The sequence below is a fragment of the Dasypus novemcinctus genome, chromosome 14 (assembly GCF_030445035.2).
Source record: "Dasypus novemcinctus isolate mDasNov1 chromosome 14, mDasNov1.1.hap2, whole genome shotgun sequence".
NCBI classification, from domain to species: Eukaryota; Metazoa; Chordata; class Mammalia; order Cingulata; family Dasypodidae; genus Dasypus; species Dasypus novemcinctus.
Genome location: NC_080686.1, coordinates 19,142,719 through 19,168,723, shown reverse-complemented (window position 1 = coordinate 19,168,723; position 26,005 = coordinate 19,142,719). Strand labels below are relative to the sequence as shown.

General features: G+C 39.9%; 1 protein-coding gene across 4 annotated transcripts in view; it reads left to right on the top strand.

Annotated features, from left to right (window-relative positions):
• PLAG1 (PLAG1 zinc finger) overlaps window positions 1-26,005 on the top strand; it is a 51,301-nt gene that overhangs the window by 5,830 nt on the left and 19,466 nt on the right. For 2 of the 4 annotated variants that reach the window (XM_071207820.1, XM_023586202.3), the window contains exon 2: window positions 25,137-25,241. The exons of the other annotated variants lie outside the window; for them this stretch is intronic. The gene's annotated coding sequence lies outside the window, so the exon portion shown is untranslated. The remainder of the gene's footprint in view (window positions 1-25,136; window positions 25,242-26,005) is intronic. 4 annotated transcript variants of the gene reach the window in all.

The window sequence follows — 26,005 nt, the reverse complement described above, 5'->3', positions numbered from 1 at the left end:
GAAGGTAATTTTAACACAAATGACTGGTTTTATAATGACCTTTTAAAAATAGATTCCCTCAAAGCCTTTCCTCCATATCTTTCTAGATTTGAATTAAACTAAATTAAATTCTAAGAAAAATTTGTAGTGGTTATTTAGAATTATTTTTTTTTATTAAGGCAAAATCATTTTCTGCTATTTTTAAGAAAGATTTTAAAATTTATTTTAAATGTGTACCTAAGTGAAGTGTTCTGAGAGCTTCGGAAACTATTGAAAGTTATTTTCTTCATTGTTCATCAGAAAAGGTTCAAAACTTCCCTTTAAGTTAGTGAAATAAATTCTGAAAATTCTTTATAAAAACAGTTTGGTTTGTGGATTTTTTTAGGGTAATTTACATCATTTCTTGTAGACTAAATAACATTTTAAAAGCCTTCACAAGGTAAAGATACGAACATTTCACTAACAAAGTTTTTAATTTCTAGAATGTTTTTAGGTGTGTGCTGCCAATGAAAGGACCTTTTCTTTCCCATTAATTCATTAGCATTTTTTTTTCTGAAGGAGAATCTAGATTTATTAATGTTATTTTCAGAAGTGAAGGTTTTCTTTAGTATTAGGAAAAATTTGAAGGCTAGAGGAGGCATCTTTTCTTAAAGGAAGACAGAACCCTCCACAAATTATGAATGATCTGCCATTGCAGAGTCTTGAACTCGACCTTTTTTGAGAGAGACTCATTTTAGAATTTGGAGTTATTACATATTTGAATTATTGTTTCAAGCCAGTGTTGGAATTACCCAGGTGTATATTGATTATTCTTGAATTCCTATCTTTTAGTTTTTGAATATGAGGCTGTTAATTTGCTGATTAAATGCTACAATTAAAGAACTGCCATCTAACTTTTAAAGTGTATATATATATATATCTTTAACCAATAATTAGACATTAGAGCCTTTAATTTTAAGGTGTATTTTTGGAGACTGTTAAACTAAAAATCAGTTAGAAAATGAGGAATTTAGCCTTTTTAGCTGAAAAGCAAACTAGTCTTATAATTGATTTTGTTCACTTGAAGGTATGGTAGTAAAAGTCAGTGAAACTGTTCTTGATTGGGAGAATTTTAAGATGAACCTGGAAGCTTGAGGTAGTTTAAATGTGCAGGTTCAAATTAGACACCAGTTGAATTTTTGGCTGTTAGATTTTCTCAGTGACTTAATTTTGTTTTCTTATATTGTCTTAATGCTAGGATTACATAGCGCCCACACCACTTTTCATCATAGCCTAATAAGAGAGTTAGAGTAAGCAGATTTTATTTTTTATCAACTTCAGAAAATGAAATGAAAATTCTGTTTTATATAAAGAGACATTCCCTTTCTTAAGCTACTTTTAGTACTTCCTGAATATAATTTCTTTAAGTGTTCCATTCTAAAGAAGAGAAATTAGCTTTATTACTTTAAAACTATGTTTGTTATAAATTTGCAGTTTATGGGAGGGTTGTTATTTTTTGTATGTGGATAAGATATAACCTTAAAAATAAATATTAATATGACCAGTGTAACTGACTATAAGCTACATTTCAAACATGAATATACTTTCCTCATGCTTCTAAAATGTCTATATTTATTTATAAATAAATCTAAGAAAATGTTATTCATGTTTTTCTAACTTGTTTACTAAGGAAATTGAATTGGATAAAATTTTAATCTAGGATATATTTCTATTCTAATAGTAATAGTATTTTATTTGAAAATCATTGTTTGAATCGTAGCATTTTAGCATTAAAATGCAGTTACACAGATAATAAAATAGGTAGGTTAATTAGACAAGAGTCAGGTGAGGAGCCCTAGTAGGTCTTACTTAGAGAAGTTTTAAGTTTTTCAAAGAAGGAAAGTAATAGTATAGGAACACACTGAACAGCAGTTAAGCACTCCTTATCCTTTTCTTTTTCTTGACTCAGAAAATTTTTTGTGTATCCTCCGAGCTATTGTCATGCAATCAAATAACTGACTTAACAATGCTTTGTATAAAGTACATATATCAGGCTAAGATTTTATTGTCATTTACTTCCAAATACTTTTAAGAAAAAGGATAAGAGCTCTTCCTCAGCAGTAATTTGGCATACATCATATTTCAAAAGATGATTACATATAAAATATATTACCTTAACTGTTTACCTAAATCAAAATGATTAAACTATCAAGTAATAGATGCAATTAGTCTTGGAATGAAGGTTTTAAATATTTAACTGGATAACTTGATCTACTGCTGAAATATAGAGATTTTAACTGAAAGAATTGTTTTTTTCCATCAGAATCTGTTCTTTTATGCCTAGAAATTTATAAATACAGTGAACACATAGAAATCTGGTAATTTGCAGAAGTCCTTAAATCTATAACCTTTGATAGTTAATGAAAAGCTATTTTTCAAATATATGGGCAAAATTATTTCAGGGGTAGTAATAGTACAGTCTATTTTAAATATTTTTCAAAGAAAAGTGATAACAAATGGCTCAGTACTGTTTTTATCTGGATGAATTGTGTCAATTTTATTTAAATTTATATTCATTAAGCATTTGATATTTTTCATAAAATTTTCATTTTTTAAGTAGTGACAGATGTTTTCCTTAAAAGTCTTTCTTTTGGACATTATAGCCTAATAAAGACAATTATTTTAAAACTAACTCTGTATCTGCTTTTATTCAATAAGAGCATTCCTGTACCCATGAATCACATTATTATGGAAATTGTTACCTTCAAGCACTTTTAATTATAGCTTGGGTTATCTTTTTAAATGTACACCAGAGTTGCAGTTGTTCGACTTAAACCTGGATCTGATGTGCTGCTTGAATTTAATCACATTTAATTCACCTTTTTATTAGTCAGTGCAGAAAAAGGAAGACAGAGCAATTTGTTAGGATAGGACTGCAATTGATCACATTCAGATGGTGACTCATAACAGCTTTTCTAAACTGCATGATACCTCTGCCAGAATTAAAAGCAGTTTCTTAATTAAAACCACAATATCCGTGTGTCTAAGAAGTTTTTTCATTTTCAGATTACAGGCACTCTTGTCTGCTTGCCTTGGCCATTCTCAGTTCTTGCTGTTTGCAAGCACTTGGTTCTCAGTGCTGCCACCCTGTGTGTGTGACCGTGCCTCTCTTATTACAGAACACGCGCATTTTCTTTGCTTTATTATCAAGCGATAACATCCCAAACTACTCCTGGAAAATAAGCATACATATTAAAATTAACTTCAAAGGTACATTAGTGTACTGTGTTTCTGTGTCTAATGCTGTACTAATTCTAGAGTTTTAAGTCACACAGTTCAGATGTATATTATTTAGCTGCCAAAGATGAAATTGGGAAGTTTTTAAGTAAAGAAATCTTGCGTGTAGAACTAGTGTTTCACCCTTCTCATCACTAAAAGGAGGTGGAATTGGTGTAATATCCTAAATCTAGCTTAATAGTAACCAAATAAGAAAGCAGAGTTTCTGATCCTGTAAAGATGATATGTGTTACAAGATTTTTAATTTTAGCCAACTTTTAGTTATAAGTTCTTTCTAGTAAAAACAAAACCAAAAATGAGTACAAAAAGACTGTTGCTGTTTAAAAGGAAAAGAAACTTAACTTTATTGGTTAAAATTATTCCTTGACTCATTAGCCAACATGATTTTTAAATTATAGCCCTCAAAATAGTTTTAGTTTGCTCTACTCCAACCATAAAATACTTTGGTTGGAGAGCAGTCTTTGCTTTTACCTGAATTAATTTGATTTTTCACAGCAATCGTGTGAGACAGGAAATGCAGGCATGATGTGTACACTGGGAGCAATAATGATTTTAGAAATTAGAATTGTTGCTTCTTAGAAGTAAGCCTTTAAAATGAACAGGTTGTAGAAGCTGATTATTAAAAATGAATTTGCTAATGTAAATTGTTTTCAGATTGGCGTTAATATATTTATAAAATAGTGATTTCTTGTTAAAATAAAATCTTAAGTCATAAAGATGACACTGAATATCTGAAATCCAAAAATACTGTGTATCAAACTTATTTTTAAGCTTAGGGAATTGGGAGCTATTTCATAAATTTACTAAGTTAAAGGAGTTTGTTTTTTTTTTAAGTTCTAAACCTAAGTTTTATTTTATTGTTTTAAGGATCTAAAATAGGTAAAGGTTGTGTTTTTTTTTTTAATTTTTCCTTTAAAATGGGTTCATAGCAAAGCCATTTGATTCCAGAATAATGAAACACCATCTCTTTCTGAATTTTTGAATCCTATATGATGGCAATTGAAAATATTGCTTAGTTTGGTTAATTTTAGATCATAGGCTTCCAAGATAGAAATGTCACTGATGATTGTGTCACACAGGGAGCTGAAAGAATTTACTACATATTCTGGTATTGTCTTGATTACTATAAAATTCCTAGCTTGTAGTTCAAAGTCTCTATTTTGTTTTTATGTAATTACTTCCTAGGTTTAGGGGGTCTTAGGGATTTCTCTCTTTCCTTTGTGTGTCTTCTACAATACACACACAAACACCACTTTAAAATAAAAAGAAACTTGTTTAATATTAGAAATGCTATTAAATGTTGAGTCAGAACATATAACCTTGAGAGATAAATTTTTTTAAAATTCTCTGCTACATCCTACCCTTTATTCTTCATAGCAACCTTACAAGAAGACTGGTTCTGCTAAATTTGTTTTGATAAATAAAGTAATGTGAGAGGTGTGATAATTTGTGTAAAATCACAAGATAAATTGAGTGATTTGAAATGTAATACAGCCCCCAGATTTCTTGCCTTTGCCCAACTCCAGAGAACCATGATGCTACTTAGAGTAATTAGTAGTATTTTATCAGGCATAGATATCTTCTAAGATACAACAGTGATTTCTTTTTGCTTTTCATGCTGTTTATTAAAAGTTCCCTCATGTTCCATCTCTTGAGGAGTCATAAAAATCCTATCCCCACAGAAATTCTCACCCATTTCTGCCATCCCATTCCTATGCCTGCCATCTTCATTGAGGCCAAGCTCTTGAAGGGATTATATGATAATGCAGTAATTGGTCTCTCTCCATTTCTGGTGGCTAAATATCTGAAGGCTATCACTGATGAACTTTTCCAGTATGTCTCTGCTGCCAGGGCACCTCCCTCCTGGCCCTTTCTCAGACACACCCCACAATTGACCATGGCCATGCTTTTACCCATGTCTGCTCTCCCTCCAGTGCTTTTCTCACATACCTGTCCTTTAAGCTCTATCTCATATTATCTTCTTTTTGAATAGTTTCCTTATTCTTAACGGGGTTGAAAGGAAGGAGAGCATTCCATGTCACTCTTAGGCTACTTAGATTTCCTTCTATTTTTTCCTTGTCTTTATACTTTTTGGATGATAAGTTAATTTATGAAAGATATCACAGAGCAGTATATTTTTAAATGCCGGGTGAATGGAACAGACTGTAAAAACTGTAGATATTTAATGGAGAGAGGTAGACCTTGAGATGGACTTTGAAATATGCATGAGGTGGGAACAGACAGAAAGAAAGGAGGAGGCCATTCAGTTGAAAAGAATGGTTTGAGCAGAGATTTGGAGGCAGACATGGGCTTATTGTCTATGGCCACCAAGACAACCAGGATGACAGGGGTTATGTTTTGTTAGAGAGTAGTACAAGGTAAGACCAGAAAGGTAGGCTGAAGCCTCATTAGAAAAAACCTTGATTGCCAGCCTGAGGAATGTGCACTGTGTGCTCTAGAAGGTAGTGTCTCTTTTTGAGCAGGGGAGGATGAGTTAGGAAAATAAATTTGATATAAAATACAGATTTAAGTCAAGTCCATTAGTGTGATGGGTAGGGACACTAGAGCTGTGGTCTGCTAATGTTAGAGTGCTTATGTAACCCACCCTGGAAGTGGTGGCAAATGACTCAGCTCTTTATTGCAAGGTCCATTCTCACTATCAAGCTCTGGACATATATCTCCAAGTCCCTCTTTGATACAGCCAGGGGGTAGAGGATTGGCCTAGCAAGCTCTCATCATCCCTAAAAGTAACCTTTCCAACATCTGTAATTTTATTCATGGTCCTAGCCTTCTTTCAGGTCTCCAGTCATGAAACTACCTTCTCTACATCCAATTGCAACTTAGATGGCAGGTTTGTGAAGCCATAAACAAAGTGGATACATAAAGAAAGGTAGTTAATCCCAGTCAGGTGGCCTCAGAGCAGGCAATGGGCATGAGAAGCTGAGGGACCAGTGGAAGTGTGAATGTATTCAGAATGTCCAGCATGTGTCCAGTTTTCTCCTGGAGCTAGAGCAGGGTGTCAGGGTGAATAAGGCTAGAGAGGGAGGTTGGGGCCAGGACCTATCTTGGGATTGTGAATACCACACTGAGAATTTTTACTCAGTTAATAGAGGGATCCACTGAGGGTTTTGAGATGGGAAGCTGGGTCTTTAATGCCCCTCTTTTACCTGCATCCCTGTTCTTGGTCAGATCCCTTTGCTCACTGCTCTCATTCCCTGTTCTTACTATTTAACAGCCTGGAATCCCTCTCTATCCCGCTTTCTGACCACCTGGCTGGACTCAGAGAAGTACTGGCAGAGTTGAGGCCCTCAGTGCAGCTCCCTGCCCAGCTTCTCTTTCCTTCTTGATTCTTCTGTAATAGTGCCTGCTCTTCATATGGGACAGTAGGCCTCCAGCTGAGCCTCAGGAAGAGACAGTGCAGTGGAGAAGGGTGGGTGGATACCTACATATGTGAAAGGTGCACAAGGACTGCTGGGGCTGAGGAGAAGAGCCCATTCAGGCCCAGGTTGCTCCACCCCCACTCGGGTCCTTGTATAACATCACACACCTCCCATCTTGGTATTCTATCTCTTCCTCTGCCTGCAAAGTATACTCAAATCTTCCCCCATCAAAAAACAGACTACTACAGAAGGTCTTTGCTTTCCTTTTTCTTCCTTCCCATGGATGCCACACTTCCTGAAAGAGGAGCTGTGCCTACTCTGTTTCCTTAACTTTCTCCTCTTCTTAACACATCTGACCCACCATTTTAAGTCTGCCATTGAAGAACATCCATCAGTAGCCCCTCCCCAATTATTAATCCAGTGGCCTCTTTTCTGTTTTATTTCATTTGGCCTTCCTGAATATTCAACATTCAACATATATATATTCTTCTCTCTTGCTTTTCTATTTCTGCTGCCACTTCTCTAGCTCTTCCTTGACTCCTGTTTTGATGGTACCTGTTTTCCACCTGCTCCTGATCACCAGTTTGTGCTTACCCAGGGTCTGGCCTGGTTCATCTCTCCTCCCCCAGTGTCCCTTTCCCCTGGCACCACTTCCTGTACTACAGCTCCCATAATTAGCAGCTACATGCTCAGAAAGCCTCAGTTTTTAGTTCCTGCTGGACCTCCAGACCTGCTTTTCCAACTCTTTACAGTAGCATCTCCCATCTGTGTGTAAGACACCATTCCTTCAATCACTTTTTTTTTTAAAATTTATTCCCCCACACACACAGCTTGCTTGTTGTCTGCTCTCTGTGTCCATTTGCTACATGCTCTTCTGTGTTTTTTTACTTGTCTCCCTTTTTGTTGCATCACCTTGCTGAGTCAGCTTGCGGGCTGGTGGCTCTCTGCAGCATGTGGACAAGCCTGCCTTCACAAGGAGGCCCCAGGATGTGAACCCAGGGCCTTCCATATGGTAGATGGGAGCCCAACTGATTGAGCCACAGCCACTTCCCTCAATCACTTATTTGGCATATGTTACAGAGGGCCTGCCCTGCCAAACTGGTACAGCTCTGAGGAAGCCTGCCTCTGCTCTTAGAGAATGAAGGAGAAAGAGAAAACATGTTTCCTTCAGATGGGGTAAATGGTATGGAAAAAGTAATAAAGAATATAAGGATGAAGAGGTTTCTGGGGGGAATGGGAAAGGAGACCCTTGGTAAAGGAGCATTTGTGTAAAGGCCTAAATAATGAGGAGGAGCAAGCCAGGAAGAATCAGTGGGGTGCGGGGGTGGCCCTTCCAGGCAGCAGGTCCTGAGAGGGAGGAGCTCAACACAGGAGAGAAAGCACAGAGGACCTGGCCATGGCTGTGCTCAACCCTGAGCCCAGCAAGGCAGAGGAGCCAGGCATGGGGTAAGGTCAGGGAGCAGCCCAGCTGGCCCCAAGGAAGTTAGAGCTGAGCACAACTTGGCAGGCTGACCTTCACCTCCTGCTGCTTCTATCACCCTCTCCTATATGTGCCAAGGTGAAGTCATCCCCTGCCCTTGATATGGTGTGATTCTGGGATTTAAAAGACCTCCCTGCTTGCGCCCTCCTTCCCTCCTCTCTCTCCTGCTCTTTTTGGGGCCATGCACACATTTCAAGCCCAGCTCTGCCATGTGAAGTGCTCTCTGCTGTCCCTATGCTGAGTCTTCAGAGCCTCCCCAGCCACCTCCATTCACACACTCTGCAGTCCCAGGCCCTCCACAGTTATGTTAACTGCTTCATGTGCTGATCCTGCAAGCAGGGCCCATGCTTCATGCTACCCTCTTTTTCCCTTAGAGCCTGTGGCATAGCATTTGTCTGTTTTAAAGCAGACTGGAGGGACCAGTATTAGTGACTGAGGCTGCCAGAAGACTAAGAGCAGCAGGCATGAGTTGTTGTGATCAGTAGTCCTCAAAGTGGGTGTTACAGGAGAATATCGAGGAGGAATGCAGGTGAAGCCAAGCTCCCAAATGGGATTTGGCCATTAGGAATGCAGTCTCCTGTTAATTGTGAAGTACATCACCATCTTCTTGGTTCAAAGACAGCAAGGTTGGCAGGTGGCTTGGTTTGTCCCCAACCTTGCTGTTCCCCACCCATCCCATGTCCTCCTCCCTATTTGTCCCTTCATGGCCTAATAACTGCTGGTACCTGCTCCTCCATTCCTGGTACCCGTGTAGACAGACCTCTCCTCATCTCCAGGCAAGCCACCCATCACCCACAGCAGGCTTCCCTGTGGGGCTGTGGAGACAGGTACACATGTGCCCAAAGACAGACTCAAACCCACACACATTTTGGAGCAGAGGGTTGCACACACACCTAGAGCATGGGAGACACAAAAACCCAGAGAGAAAGACATGTGCACACACACAGAGACTTAAACATGTGGTGGGGGCAGGGAGACACACATACCTGGGGAGACTATCTCCACAGATGTCTGTGTGTGCTTATGATTATGTTTGTATTTTAGGAAAGAGAAAGACATACACAGAGGGAAGAGAGAGAAACACACCCAGCTTATATCCAGGGAGGGGAAAGAGAGATGGGGGAAGGGAGTGGAGGGGTAGGATAGGACCTAGAAGGGGGAGAAACACATGCAGGGGGTTTGGGGGAGAAAGATGTGCTCACTCAGGATGGAAGGGGTTGGGGAGAGACTTCTGGGGGAGGGGGAGAGGGTGACACATCTACAAAGTAGAAGGTGGGAGAGAGGCAGACACCAAGATGGGGAAGAGGAGATACATCCAGAAGGTGGGGAGGATGGGGAGACATTTATGCCAAGATAGGGTAGAGACACTCCCCTTGGGGGCAGAGAAGGGTGATGCACACATAATCCCAGAAGGTGGGAGAGAGCATTACACTTATACCAGGATGCCGGAGGAGGCAAATTCCCAATGGGGATGGGAGGAAGAGGTATACTCACACTAGGCACACTGGACTGGGGGGGGAGAGACCACACACAGCCCCTCAGGGGAAGAGGAAGACACACACATATGTGTATGACTCAACTGTGCCTCTAGTCTTAGCAATTTCCACAACAGGGTCTTTGCGATGCTTTCCAGTCTATATGTGTTCTGAAGTCCCAGCTGGACTTCTGAATATGTTTTTCCACAGGGAGACAGTTTGTAAATGGACGTTAACATTTGACTACTCAAGGTACCTTAAACTCCATTCTAACCTTTTCAAGTCCAGACCTTCAAATAGAAGTTGATACTCTCACATGGAAGTTTTTTCTCAAATATAATGTACACATTAAGTTCCAACCTTGTGAACGATAGGAGATTTTTAATAACCCACATACTAATTGCTCATGCTTTCAACCCTCCAAGCTTTTGGCTCCCAAGAGTCCTTATACTTGGGATTCTCTTTTCCCACTCCTCCCTAGACAACATCCTTTTGAGGTTCTGTACTCCCAAAGTACTTTTTTAGTACCTGTATTACAACACCGAGTTGCTTTGACTTGGAGTTGTATGTGTCTGTCTTCTCCATTCTTGAGACCATGTTTTTATCTTGATGTCTCTCTTCATCTTCGAATTCAGGAAATTCGTGTAGGCTTACCTGTACTGAGTTGTAAGAATAAAGGAGGGGAAGCGGACTTGGCCCAGTGGTTAGGGTGTCTGTCTACCACATGGGAGGTCCGAGGTTCAAACCCCAGGCCTCCTTGACCCCTGTGGAGCTGTCCCATGCAAAGTGCTGATGGGCGCAGGGAGTGCCCGTGCCACATAGGGGTGAACCCTGCGTAGGGGAGCCCCATGCACAAGGAGTGTGCCCCGTAAGGAGAGCCGCCCAGCGCAAAAGAAAGTTCAGCCTGCCCAGGAATGGTGCCGCACACATGGAGAGCTGACACAACAAGCTGACGCAACAAAAAGAAACACAGATTCCCATGCCGCTGACAACAACAGAAGCAGACAAAGAAGAACATGCAGCAAATAGACACAGAGAACAGACAACTGGGGTGGGCGGGCAGGGAGGGGAGAGAAATAAATAAATCTTTGAAAAAAAAAAGAAGAAGGAGATTCTGGGATCTAAAGGCCTAAACCATTGGGCATAAGACCATCTTGATCTTATCTTCTCACCAGCCCAGAGCTCCTCAGGCTGGCTCTCTCCTAGCTTACACTCTTCTCCACTTTCCCAAAAGAAGCCTGGACCTCCAGGTTTCAGGACCTCTCTTTCCTTGGGGTTGTACTGAGATTGCTTCAGGCAGGGGAACCTGCATCCCATTTTCTGGCTTATGGCCGCCTCTAGTCTATTTCACGAGACCCTGAGGTTGGCTCCTTCTTTAGGGCCCAGCCACCAGGGGACCACCAGGCTCTGGATCCCTTCCTCTTGTGGGTTCTGCTCAGTGCTGCTTTAGCACCTCATTAGGAACCAAATTTATACCGTAAACCCTTCTTTTCTTGTTTGCTTAGAAGTTCTCCTTGTTTCTGCTCAAGGTTTATCTTCCCTTTCCATGTTCCATTGAATATGGAATTGTCTGCTGCCCCCACTGACTCTTTTTCTTCATCCAGTGGAGATATTCAAAATTCCCCAGACCAAAATGACTCAAAACCTTCACCAATCTCTACCATCTCCATCTGGCCACCATTTTCTGCAGGCCTTCATGTCTTCACTTACCACACCATTTCAGGCTTCTGCCCACTGCTCCAGTGAAGCACCCCTGGCGGAGGATACATTGATGGGCCCCTACCACACATGTACATACACACACACACAGCCCACATGCAACACATGAATACAACACGTACACACATCCCTTCTGAGTCCAGCAGGTGTTTCCCTCTGGTGCTCACTCTGCTCTACAACATGGAATCATTCCACTGTAGTGAGCTGTCTTAGTTTGTCAGGTGGTTTAGTGTCCTGGCTGTTAAAACAAATATCATACAATGAGTTGACTTCAAAAAAAAAAAAGGGCATTTATTTGCTCATGGTTTTGAGGCTAGGAAGTCCAAAACTGAGATGTCAGCTAGGCAGTGCTTTCTCTCCGAAGACTGTGGTGTTCTGGGACTGGCTGCCAGTGGTCCTTGGTCCTTGGCTTCTCCTTCACATGGAAGTGCATGTGGTGGTGTCTTCTTTCTCTTCTGGGTCCTGTGGACTTCCAGCTTCTTGCTTTTCCTGTGGTTTCTCTCTCTGGCCTTTCCTATAGGACCTCCAGTAATAGGATTAAGACCCACTCTGATTTATTTGGACCACACCCTAACTGAAGTGACTTCATCAAAGGTCCTAATTACAATAAATTCACACCCACAGGAATGGATTAAGATGAAGAACATGTTTTTATGGGATACATTACTCCAAGCCACCGTACAAAGGATGCTGTAACAAAGTACCACAGACAATTTAACTTAAACAACAGGAATTTATCATCTCACTGTTTGGGAAGTAGTAGGGCTTGAATTATGTCCCCCACAAAAGACATGTTAAGGTCCCAACCCTTGATCCTGTGGATGTAAACACATTTCTTTTCTAAATAGGATCTTTGAAGATGCTATTAAAGTGTGCCCAAACTGAATGAGGGCGTACCTTAATCCAATGTGACAGAAGTCCTTATAAGGCAAGGAAATTGGACACTGAAAGATAGAACCATGGGAAGCAAGAAACTAGAAGTCACTGGGACCCAGGAGAGAAAGGAGAAGACACTGCCTTGTGCATTGCCATCTGACGGAAAAACCAAGGACCAAGGATGGCCAGCAGCCAGCCCCAGAATGCCAGTCTTTGGGGAGAAAGGGCCTTGATTTTGGACTCCTAACCTCAAAACCTTGAGCCAATAAGTTCCACTTGGTTAAGCCAATTCATTATATAATATTTGTTTTAGCAGCCAGGAAACTAAAACAGGAGGTTAGTAGTCCAAAATCAAAGTTTTGGCAGGGGCTTGCTTTCTCTGAAGTCTTGCACTCTGATGATAGTTTGCCAGCAGTCCATAACCCCTTCTCTGCCTCCGTCACATGGCTATCTTCATCTCTCTTCCTACTGTGTCCAAATTTTTTCTCCAAATATTCCCATTATATTGGATTAAAGCCTCACCTTAACTAATAACATCTTCAGAGATCATATTTACAAATGAGTTCACACCCACAGATGGGAGGTTAGGAGTTACGTATGTCTTTATTAGGAACATGATTCAATCCATAACATAGACCCATTGCCTCCATGGGCTACCATGTTCTTCTGTCTCCCAGCCCAACCCAGTTCCTCAATAAATGCTGCATCACTTATTTATTAGAATTAAAAATCACCTAGTCATTGTGTGCCAAGTGATTATTTGATAGCCTAAAAGTTTAAAAACCTCTCCCAGAGTACTTATTTCTAAAAAATGACTTACTAAGGATATTTGTTACTCATATGTCTTAGTTTCCCAGCTCATATGACAAATAGCATTTAATGGGTTGCTTAACAGGAATTTATTGGCTCACAGTTTCAGAGGCTAGAAGGCTTGTTTTCTCCTGGGGTCAGTAGCATTCTGGCTGACTAGCATTCCTGGGGTTCCTTGGCTATCCTGTCACATGGCGATGTACTATCCTTTATCTTTGGCTTCTAGCTCCTCCCTGTGATTTTTTTCTTTATAAGGCCTCCAGTAATAGGATTAACTGTAACCAGTAATAACATAGTCAAAGGGTCCTATTTACAGTGTGCCCACAAGAATGGGGTTAATTTAAGAACATGATTTTTACTAGGGTACATAATTCAGTCTACCACATTATATTCCCTTTATATCAACCTCAAACTCTAAGAAATAACTCTTTGACTTCAAATAGAGTTTATAAATTGATAGTCCTGTAACCTTTGTGTCAGAGCCAAGATTTCAGACTAATAATGTGAAGACCTCAGCTCACGAATTTTTAAGAGTCATAAATTGTAAATCATCTCTGACTTTTGTCGTTGTCTTCAGCCAGTATTTATTAATCATCCACAAGGTTTATATTAGAACATCTACATGTAGGTTGACTGTGTAGGGTTAAGTGTAGCCACTGCTTTTGGAGATACTGTTTTTAACTTTTACTATAGAATATTTCAAAGATATGCAAAAATAGAAGAGCAGGATGACTTCTCTAGTACCCATAACTCAGCTTCAGTGTTGTCAACTTGGTGGCCAGTTTTGTTTCATCTGTACTCCTATCCACTCCCATCCTTTCTCCTGTGGACTATTTTGAAGCAAAGTTATTTCACATCATTTGTATTTTGGTATGTCTTTCCAAAAGATACAAACTCTTTTTTAAAGGTATGTTCACCATGTAATTATCTAAACCAGTTAGTGTTCAATCTCCAGTTGTCTCAGTTTTTTTTCCAGTTTACATAATCCAAATCAAACAAGGCCCATGCCTACACTGTTACTTAGTTGAATGTCTCGAGTCTCTTTTTTTACTCCCATGTTACCCCTTACTTTTTTTCTCCCTTAAATTTTATTTGTTGAAGAAATGAGGATTTTTGTGTTGTTTTGTTTTTGTTTTTGTTACATAGTTTCCCACAAGTCTGGATTTTGCTCATTGCATCCCAATATTATTATTTGACATGCTACTATATCCCCTACCCCACACCCCCATCCTCCTGGTGGTTTTTACGTTAGTAGTCAGCTATAGAAACTCAAGTCAAATTCAGGGTCTGCCTTTTGCCTCCAAACATTTTACAGCTGCTTAGGGGAAAAAAAGTTGCAAAAATTGAATGTAGAGAAGTAAACATTGAATTAAGAGCCATGATCACTAAAGATAACATCTGTATAGATATAGTAAATATAGGTATATGCTATCTTATTTCTGGTGTGATATTAATGTTCACATCATAAAAAAACATGGAGAATACTAACAAGTTATTTCCTTCTAGTATTTTTTTTTCTTTAAGCCTATATAATACTTTTAAAACTGAATTGGGATTTTCTTTGTTTTGTATTCTACGTTTTAAAATCTACCATATAAAGGTTATTTACCATGCATTTATATGTTCTCTGTTTTCCTCAAAGGTGAGACTATAAATGGGCACCACAGTTTATTTAACCTCCCCCAGTTCTTGGTCACATAGTTTGTTTCCAGTTGTTAAATAATATAGTGAGGCATGGCCTCATGCGTAAATCTTTATATGTATCTCAGGTTTGTTATTTTTTGTTTTTGTTTGTTTGTTTTTTGTTTTATGTTTCAGATAAATTCTTAAGTGTGAAATTAGTGAGCACAGAGATAAATGCTTTCTTTTATTTGAGAAACATTGCCGTCGTGCCCTCCTGGAGGTCACAGGACTTTCGGTGGCCAGTAGTAGTACACGGAAGCAACCATGTCCTGATTCCTCCCAAGCACAACCCTCTGTGATCATCAGAGGAGCCCCACCATGCCACATCTGTGCTTTTTGAGTCCTCTCATATGTATTAATAATCTTTCAAATGGTTCCCTTCCTAGCAGTCACTCTTGCTGCCATCATTACATTTGCCTCTGACAGCTGGAGCTGCTAATCGTCCCTGCACCAAAAATGTCGGTAACTCAGCTTGTTGTTCTTTTTGCCTGAGAGGTCAGCACTGCCCTCAATAAGTAGAGTGTGGGGTGCGTGTGGATTGGTAACAGCTCGCCTTGGCCCTTCAGAGCCTGTTTCCCTCCTTCCTGTTTTTTTTTCCCTATGTTTTAGATCATTGACTTGCTGGATAAGTAAAAGATCACTGTACATTAATTAATACTGTAAGTTCATGATAAGGCTGGGGGGAGGAGTAGAAGCTCACCTCCCAAACTATAAGTTAATCTGAATTTGCAAAGCTAGTAAATTATGGGAGTAATTTATTAATGTTACCTGATTATTTTACTTTTTAAAAGTAAGGACTCATATCTGCACTTCCTTTGTTATCTCTCAGTATTGAATACCTGAGGGATATCAGTTGAGAAATCTGAAGTAGTAGTCATATTCAAAAGTCATAATCAAGATACTCTGAAATCACAATACATATTAAAAATACTTTACATTGGCATAATGTTTTGCAACGAGTCATCATCGCTTGGAATGGCCCCACCTCTGTGAACTTGAACCCTGAGACTGCCTTTGCTGACCACAGCCTCCTTTCCTTTTTAACTCACTCCCTTGCTCCTGCTGAACCTGTTCTTTATCATGATTTACACTTTCAGTGCACGCTCCCCTCTTGTTCATTCAGCTTCCTCTCATTTCTCCTGCTCCGTGCTTCCGCTTGCTCTTGGTGGTGCTCTGGGCTGTTTCATTCCATGGACTGCCCTTTGTACTAACCATACTATTCCCCAACCCTGGGAAAATCCTTTCCCCATGTTTCTTCTTTTCCTCGACTTGCAGGTGACTGGGGAAAATCACGTCCCCTGGTGGTGTAGAAGTAGGGGGTGCAAGGTGCCTCTAAGAGTTCCGGCCCAGAGGAGCTGAAGTGATGGCTTGAGTCCACAGCCTGCCATGATTTGGTGCCAGATTACTCCACAACTTTGCTGCTGAAACTTGTCCTCTCTTCCCCTTTACATCCCATAGCACCAAACTACTTACATTTCTCAAACATGTCAATCTAGTTTTCATATGACTGCCCTTGCTTGTGTCATTTCCTCTGCTGGAATGTTCTTGACCAAGACCTATCCATCCTTGAAAACTCTGCTTAGGTGTCCCCTCTGTGAAGCAGAGTTAATGACTTTTTTCTCTGTATTCTTCCATTCCTTGTTTGGTCTTCAGTGCAGCAGGTACACACACTGTGTCCTCACATATCTCTTCCTGTGCTATTGGTTCTTTAATCCATTCTCCTTTGTCTCTCAAACTTTCCTTCTTTACCAGCTCCTTCTATCAGCATATAAACATGTCAGATCTCTGCAGTCCTGTAAAAAGCAGCCACAGAAAGCTGTCTCCTTTCAATTCCTTCTCCAGTTTGATGCCATTTCACCAGAGTGTTGTGTATACCAAGTGCCTCAGGTCACTCGTGACGCACTTCTTTCTCAACTTTGACGGTCTATTCTGGTTCCTGCACGTCCTGAAATTTTTCTAAGATTACCAAAAACCTACATGTTACTGAATCATGAGGTAGTAGGATTTAGACCTTATCTTGACCACCGCCTCCATGAAACATTTTCTTCCTTTTGCTTCTATGACAGCACAGCTTCCTGGTTTTTCCTCTTAGTCGGTGGCGTTCCTTATCATACTCTTTTACTGGCTCATGCTCATCTCTCCATTCTTAAAATGAGAGCTCCTCCTTTTCTTACTGCCTGCAACACTTTCTCTACAGTACCTGTGGGATCGTAGTGGTCTTCTGTCCTCTGTCCCTGTCACAAGCCATCTCCCAGCTCAAATCCTTTTTATATCCTACCACCTGTAAGCCAGTGTGAGCTGGGGGGAAAAGAATGTGAAAAAATTGATACCTTTATAAAGAATTCTTGCATGCTGATAAGAAAAATAGCAAGGTGCTAAGAAATAGAAGGACAAAAGATTTCAAGCTCAGAATCTCTAAAGAGGAGCTACACTGGGAAAATAAGACCCACATTCCAGGGCATCAAAGAAGCGTGTATTCAAGCAATGAAATGCTTTTTTCCTTTACCTAATTGGAAAAATCAAAACAAACAAAGCACACACACAACACTTTTTGAAAAAATAGTGAATGAAATTACTGAGAAGTCAGTGAAATGGAGCCATTTGTACATTGCTGGCAGGTAATGAACAAATGTAAATTGGTTTGGCTTTTCTAGGAAACAGGATGCATCAGGTTTCTTAAATATGTTCTCCCTTTGCCCAGTGATAATCCTAATTAAGAGAAAATATTTTATCCTTAAAGGTTTTTGTGCATTGTTCATAGAAAATTTGGAAACAATTTTTAAACCAGGCTCCTTTATGTAAAAACAAACAAACAAACACTTTGCTGGTTTTCCATTGACGCTTTAATGAGCTGGCATTCAAGGTCTTTATATTATTAGCTTACTTAACAGTAAAACCTACTGGGAGCCACTCACTGTGCTGTGTGCTTTACACACAATATCATTTATTCCTCACAACAGTGCTCTAGGGTTTAATTATCTCATGACAGAGCTGAGGAAACTGAGGCTGAATAAAGCTAAGTAATTTACCAAAGGCCACCCACAAAGCTAGTGCACTTGACCCTTTTATCACTAGACAACAGTATCTCCCACAAACACATCCTTCCTTTTACAGTTTTCCTTTTTGTTGAGTGGATGGAAGGAAGAGAAAAAGGGAGGGAGGCTTTTCATCCTGTTGGCCAAGTGAATCTGTGGAAGAAAAGTTACCCATTCTTTATGGGCCTTCCATAGCCTTATCTGCTCCCAGCCTTGCTCTACAACCCCATTTCGCAGTCCTGTCCTTACCTGATCATGAGCTCCCCTCAAAATTCCAACCACAGTCTCATATATTCCTCAGGCCCTGCCCTAGTTCATGCTGCTCCTTTCTCTGGGACATATGCGCCACCTTCATTTGCCCAGATCCTACCTCTTGCAAATCTCAGTTCAGTTGACTCTTCCTTCTGAAAATTCTCACCCCCAAAGCTTGAAAGAACCTGTACCACTGTACTTAATCTATACTTACTTCATAATTTTTTGTGCTTTCTGTTTTGTGTTATCAAAAATTATAAATTATAAATATCTTTTAAGGGTACCTCCCCTACTAGACCATATGTTCCTTAATTGTAGAAGTGGTGACTGATTAATCTTTGTGTTCTTCATAACACCCTGATAGGTAAATTAAATAGTCAAGATTTATTTGCTTTTAAGTTTGTTCCTACGCCCCATTCTTGGAACGTCTGTGCAAGTAGGGGGCCTGTACTGGCTTACTGAGGAAAAGGAACTTTCTAGATATGACCACAAGATGGCACAGTGACTGCAGCATCCTGGTGTCTGGAGGGTGGGCCAAGTCAAGAACAAACCTGAAATAACAATGTTTTCTTGATTGCTGGGATCCTCAAGGAAAATCCAAGAGAATTTTCCAATTTAACCCATTCCGTCATTTCCCAGTCATTTACAAAGGTGAATTGAGTATTTGATCTTCCACAGACCCACATGGCCAACAAAATGAAAATCTTTTCTCCTTCCCTTTTTCTTTTTTTCCTTCCATTCCTTCAACAATTCTCTGAATGCCCCCTGTGTATATCCGCTCTTCTAGGTGTTGAGGATAGAGAAATGGAATAGAAGGCAAGATCCCTGCTCTGAAGGAGCTTATATTCTGCTCCCTTCACGGGGACCCAACTGAAGATTAGAGACAGAACCAAGAGTTTCCATGTGCCTTTTGGTCCTCCTGAATTCTCACCTTTTCTCCTTCTCCCAACATGGAGTGATCCATAGTTTTCCCATCATTCAAAGTTCACCAGGCAAAAGAACTATCAGTCAGTATATTGCAATGACTAATTTTGTGTTAGCCATGCTTAGCTGTGGCCACCCACACCACTTCCCAGGTATCCAGTTAACCAAGAATTTACTATATTCTCATTTTACACTGAAAGATATTGAGGTTAAGGAAGGTCAGAAATCATGTCTACAGACAACCATGTGGAAATGTACTTGCTCTGGTCTGTTCATTCCATTATGATCAAAGCCAGTACAATTTTTAAAAGCAAAAGAAAACAGAAAAGTCTGGTATTCTGGCTGTTACCTGTAGGTCAAATTGCCGTATACTGTGTTGGTGCTAGAAGCAACTGGTGACAGAGTGTACTTAATGGAAATTTGCTTAGTTCAGATTGCATCTTGTACTTGTAAACATTTCTTCTGTAGGGGTTAAGCAAAAAGTAATACAAGTATAATAATTTGGAAGCACCAAGTATCACACATTGCTTGTTGAAAAGTTTTAAGTTACTGTCTATTGTAGCCTTCCCGGTGTTGTATGAGTCTTAGTTGAGTGTTCATTATTTTCCAGTATTGGATCCTATCTCTTCCTTCTGCATTTCCTCCCTACTTAATCCCTTCACCAGCCTGGCTCTGCAAGACAGGATTTGGTTCCACACACTTCTTGCCAACCCTTGCTTTAATTAGGAGATGAGGTGGGGGTGTTAATTTTAGAGCAGGGGTTCTTAACCTTTTTTTGTTACAGACTCCTTTGCCGGTCAAGTGAAAACCACAGACCCCTTACTAAGTTCACACTATACTGTATATTATTTAACAAATATGGCACACCCACACCAACGTGTTCCCACAAAAATAATGTTTTTTTGAATTTCAGTTCAAGCTCACAGACCCTTTGCTAAGAACTCTGTTTTAGAGGCTCTGTGACAGAGGCATTTCCATGTGATAGAATTCACGATGTAAATTTTTAGTTACTCTGTACTTTGATAGCATAGATTTTTTTCTAATATATAGCTCTTCCCTTTGATGTTTCATGATCTTATTTTCTCAGGTGCATTATAATTTTTTTTTTTTTAACAATGAAAGAGAAATTTTATTGAGGGCTCAGGGCCATGGAGCTTGGGAAGGAGCCTGCCCCGGGGAGGCCAAGAAGTGGTGAAGATGGACTCTTATTTGACCTTTTTGTGGTAGTTGATGGTATGCAAGCAAGCCCGACACTTACAGGAGGTCCTCCTTGGTTTGCAGCTGGACTTCTGGGCTGGCTGGTGGAGGAAAGGCTCAGTGATGCCGCTCCGGAAATGAAGTGCCTGGTGCAGGGTGCACTCTTTCTGGGTGTTGTAGTCTGAGAGAATGTTACTGTCCTCTAGCTGTTTGCCCACAAAAATCCCACGTGGCTGGTCAGGCAGGACCCCCACCGGTGCTTGTCATTTAAAGATCTTGCTGGCTGAGTTCTGAGCCAGAAAAAACATTTCTAAGTGCACATCGAGCCATGTGGGGGCACCACTTATTTCTAAGTAACACACTAAATCTAGCAGTTCTGCTTTTTATTTTTCCCTTAGAGAAGTTGTGAGTTTACAGAATAATCATGTATAAAATACAGGTTTCCCATACACCACCCTACCACCAGCACCTTGCATTGGTGTGAAACATGTTACACTTAATTATAGCAAATTTTTATAATTGTACTATTAACTAAATTCGATGGTTTAACTTAAGGTTCCCCGTTTGTGTGCTATAGTTCCGTAGATTTTTTTAAATTATTCTTTTACCGTATATAACCTTACATTTCCCCCTTTTAATCTTATTCAGATACATATTTCAGTGCTGTTAATTTTGTTCACAGTGTTGTGCTCCCATCACTACCCATTCCTAAACATTACCATCATTCCAAATAGCAACCCTGTACATTTTAAGCCTTACTTTCCCATTCCCTGTCCCCACACCATCCGCTAGTAGCCTATACTGTAGATTCTGACTCTGAGTAGAGCTGTGCTTTTTGGCCTCTATGCTAGAGACCCTATACACATCATCTTGCTTAATTCTCAACATAATACTTTAAGGTAATTATTGATTCTCATTCCACAGAGGAAAACGCTGAAGAGAGATTATCCTAAGTTACTCTAATAGGAAAGGTCAGCCAGGATTCAAATCCAGTTCTGTTTCCCAAAAAGCAAATCCTTTGCTGTCATGCTCCTGATGGCTGATGCTGCTGACGGCTCTGGAATAGGAGTTAGGATTGGGGCTGTGCAGCCGGTCCATGACAGAGTCCTGCAGGAGCAGTGTGAACATGGGTTCAAGAGCTATACTGCTGAAGATTATGGAAAGACCTTCTCTCTTTAACATGTCTCCCTATCAAAGTAGGGAAGAGGGCCAGGGGGTGTGGGACAAAGGCAGAGTTGTGGAGAAGGGGTTATGCTCAGAGGTTTTGAGAAATGACCCTGAGGCTTCACATAGCTAGGGATGAAAGGCTTTTAGTAAACAATGCAGAAGCTGGCGTGAGTTTTAAAATTTAGGAAGGTCAACCTTCTTTTAACAAATACTTTTTTTAAAAATTGAGAATAGATTCACCTCCTTAATTCTGTTTCAGAAAACAGTGAAGGTAAACAAAGATTGGTTGTTCTCTGAATGACCTAAAAACATAGCCAAGAATGGGAGTGGAGGATGGAGCAACAAAGTGTATGTTTGGAATAATTTATAAATGATCAGAATAATTTAAAATGTTAAGCCCTTGGTTAAATGACTTGTCAAAGTGTCCCCCATACATTTCCAGGCTCATCTGGTTTTCTCACTCTGCTTCAAAAACTGAGTTCCTGAAGTTTCCCAGACCCACCCTGCAATAGTTCCCTTTAGCTGGAATACCTGCCTATGCTTGGCTAACACATCCTTGTTCTTTTGTTATCATGGCCCTTTATGTTATTTAATGAATCAAAGGTAGACCTTCCAGTTAGCATGGCATTTCTTTCTTTCTAAAGGTACTGCTAAGAAACATATTTAAATAGTCTGCACAGAGGCTGAATTGAAAAGTCTTTGTGGGTGCTTCCTTTGGTATTTGATAAGTGCAACTCGTCCCAGAACTATTTATTGTCTGTAGACCTGGGTTCCAGTTAGCCTGTATTCCTGGAGCCTTTAAATCATAGCAAGCAATAGCCAGTCGTAAAACAACAGGTGAACTATGCTAGCTTTCTCCACGGCGACAGCTGAGAATGTGGCTCTACAAACTGCCCCGAGATGACGTGCTCCTTCCTAGTGAGGAGTGAAGGCAGCTCTTATGTTTAAGACAGTATTCCTCATCTTTTTTCCCTGTCTTAATGGGAAGGCTTGTTTTTGTTTTTTCTCTTCCCCCCCGCCCCGCCGAACTTCTGTAAATTCATATGAGGATTTCTCATCCTCAGTAATTTTATTTTTTTCAGTGTGATAACTTTGTCATTCTCTCCGATAAAATACATTTTTCAAATTATGAAAGTAAGACATTTGCAAAATACGGAAAAATAGAAAGCCTGTATCCTGCAAATCTTTTATTTTTAACTTACCTAATGTTGGGGGGAAAGTAATTTTAAGTGCGTTCTTTATAAAATTGGAATCACAATGTATATAGTTATTCTGTGTTCTGCTTTTTAAAAATTAACATCATATCAGTATTTTCCCATGTGATTTAGTATCCTTTAAGTGCACGGTTTTTAATGGCTGTATAGTATACTATCATACATCCCCTTTTATTAGACATTTATCAATTTTTATACCTAAAATATACTTTGAACATCCTGATACTTGAATCCTTTTTTCTCACCATTTCTTTGCTATCATTTTAGTAATGGAATTAGCAGGTTGGTGTATATGAACCTTAAAAGGGCTTTAATTACATATTTTCCACAGTATATTTAAGAAAAATTTCAACAGTTTAACTCTCATCAGCAGTTAACCAAGAGATTTAAACCTTTATGGCAAGTTTGTTGTTTTTGTAAAAACCATCAAGGCCATTCCTTCTCCACAGCTCCCCTCCTGTTCTCCACAATGGCTGTTTCAAACCTTTGCTGCTTTCCATGCCCAAAAGTCATGTTCTCCCCTCATCTCTAGTGGCATAACAACCCTTCTGCTCAGCACTGGCCAAGTTGAGCCAGCTCCTTGCATTCCTTGCCTCTTCTTTTCTGTCATAAAACTTATCAGGATGTACATGCATCCCTTCTAGGTCAGTAAAGAAGCCCCTTTTCTTGTCCAAGACTGAGAATCTTTCCCTTTTCTCTGGATCTTATTTGGCCCTGTCACCTCCAGAATGTTCTGCCTTCTTCCCTGCCTTTTTATCCACTAATAAGCATTCTCTTGTTTCTCCCGAGGATCCCATTATATTCCAGTTTCTCGCTGACACAAGAGATACTTTCTTCTCTTCCATGCGAAGTTCTTGGAAGGACAGCATCCTCTTGCTGTCATTTCCTTATCATCAAAGTAGAAATACTCAATTTAGATGTTTCTCTCTCCTCCATTGCCTCCCTCTCTCCCACTTCACCCCTTTCCATATTCTTTTTTCTGATGTTGGTAGTTTTCATGCCTAAGTGGCAAACGCTATGCAAGAATTGTGGGGTGATTCTGTAGTGCTTAGTAGCTTTATCTTTTTCTGTATTTTGCTCTCTTTTTCTTCCTTATCCTTGAAGTTCTATCTCTGCACCACCTCCACCCCCTTTAAATTACCTGGTTTGGTCTCATAGTCGTAGCCATTAGGTGCCAACATGCATTAACCAGTAATCTGGTTTGAATTTGTTAGTATCAGAGTGGTCTATACAACTCTGTCTTCCTTCCTCTTATCTCTGTTATATTACCAAGCATGTAAGTGGTCTTTCTTCCTTAGGAGTGCATGTTTATGCTGGTTTTCAAGCTATCTGCTTTTCACTACTCTACCATCCACTTTCTATATTTCATAGACAAGCACCTTCTCCTCCTCTCATCCCTTCTTTCTGTTTCCTTCTCCCTATCCCATCTCCCCCTCTTCCTTCCATTCTCCTCTCTCTTCCTATTTGTTGTTACATGCAATGGAACCATTTGATTCTTGCAGTAATTTACTATTGCCTCATTTATTATCATTAGCACACATATGTAAGATGGTCATTAAGATATCCCAGCCATTTGGGCTTTAGTGTACTTTTCTAATCTGAATCCTTTGAATTTCTGATTCTGTCCTCTGATTCTTTGCTCACACAAGTTCTGCTAGCTGCCCACCCACCTCTTACCTTTTTTTCCTCTCTCTTACTTGTGTAAATCACCGGTAATCCATAGTAATCCTTTCCTTTCCTGACCTTCTGTGGTACTTGTATATACCACATAGTATTGTTTTTGCTGTTCATTTGTCACATTCTAATGAACTAGTCCATTACATATGCAGCTAGCTTATGTGCTTCTCGAGAACTGGCATTGCATACACTGTCTGCATCCCCAGTAGCCCACATCACTACTATCAGTAATAGGTGTCAGGAATAATTATAACATTTCTCCTACTAGAGCAGTAATCCTGTGTAATTGAAGGAAATGAAGCAGGTGGTTTTCTGCACAGAACTTCTGGCCCTCCTCTTCTCTCTTATGTACCATCCATATAGGTAGGTCTTCATTATCTGCACCAGCAGAAGAAACTGAGACTAATTCATAAGTACTTCAAAATCCATGTATGTTTTTGAAGATAGGCTTGCCCTTGGGAATTCACTAATACAGGAGCTGAGAAATTGTCTTGTCTCCTTATTCTGCCTCTCCAAAGTTTGTACCCTTCCTTGTGAACAGATGGCGTGGTTCTGACAGATGAAAATCACTAACAGGGAAGGATTTCTCTGTCAGCTGTTTTTTTTCAGAATAAGCTATTCACCTCAAAATGTTGTTGCAGACAAAATAGTGAATGTGTTTAGAATACAATGAAAATTTGAGAAACGTTAGTTAACTTGGAATATTGATTTACTAAATTAAAATATGAATATGAATATGAATAAACTAAATATTTGTATTTCCGGAGAAGAATATACAAATCTAAAGGTCTTCATTTACTTTTAATTTTTCAATGTACTATAAATACTTTGTTTCACATTTTGTTTCTACAGGATTTAAAATAGATATTTCAATAAAGCATGAAGAATTTGAATAAGTAAGAATAAATTTAAAAATCTATTTGGTTCATATGCCATTAACCAGATAGGATATGACTTTTGGAATTTCAAACTAACTCTTCTTTTCTTTTTAGGTTGCCTCTTGGTGCTGCATTGGCTGTATTTGGCACCCAGAATGCTTCATTCTGTGATGGTCTATTAATAAGGTTGCCTTGCTAGCATTTGGAGCAGGGTCTCAGGTAGGTGGCTTTAATCATTATATGGCATGGCTTTCAAAGTGATAGAGCATTCCAGTTTCTCAATTATATAAGATATAATACTAAAAACTTTGAAAAGCATGCCACATAATAAGCATGCCACTTACAGTTTTAGGGTCTATAAATATGTATTGTGTTCAGCAGGACTTTATTATAATTGTTATGATATATTGGAAAGGTTGGGATGATGGCAAGGAGTAATCGTCCTTAATCTGTGTACAAAATTATTAGCTGCTATAAAAGCTTATTTGTTCATATTCCCCAAATAACTCACAGATGAACTCTTAAGCACTTTCTTCTCTAAATCTTGCTCAGAGGGACAGAGTGTCCCATGTTGTCACTATGTCTTTTTCTGCCTGCTGGGAAGGATCTGATTAGCGGTGGGGCAGGTGGGCGTTGGGGGTTAGAGCTACTCACTGGGATGGGGCAGATGCTGGAATAAGGAGCCCAGCAGGGCAATGGCAGTATGTTAGAATTGTTGGAAGGAGGGTGTAACCCAAGCATCTAGGTATTCCAACCTGAAGTGCAACTCAGTGCACAGAATCTAGTTATAGCAATACTTGGAAATCCAAGCACACCTGGAGTAGGCACCAGGTAAGTCTGCGAGTAGGACCTCAAACACAAGCTTGGTGTTCAGAGGTCAGGACCCCAAGGCCTAGGATGGGTAGAATGGTAAAAAACCAAGTGGGCAGAACCCCTGGCCCTTAAGAAGTTCAGAACTAGACAGATTGTCACGATGTGAAGCC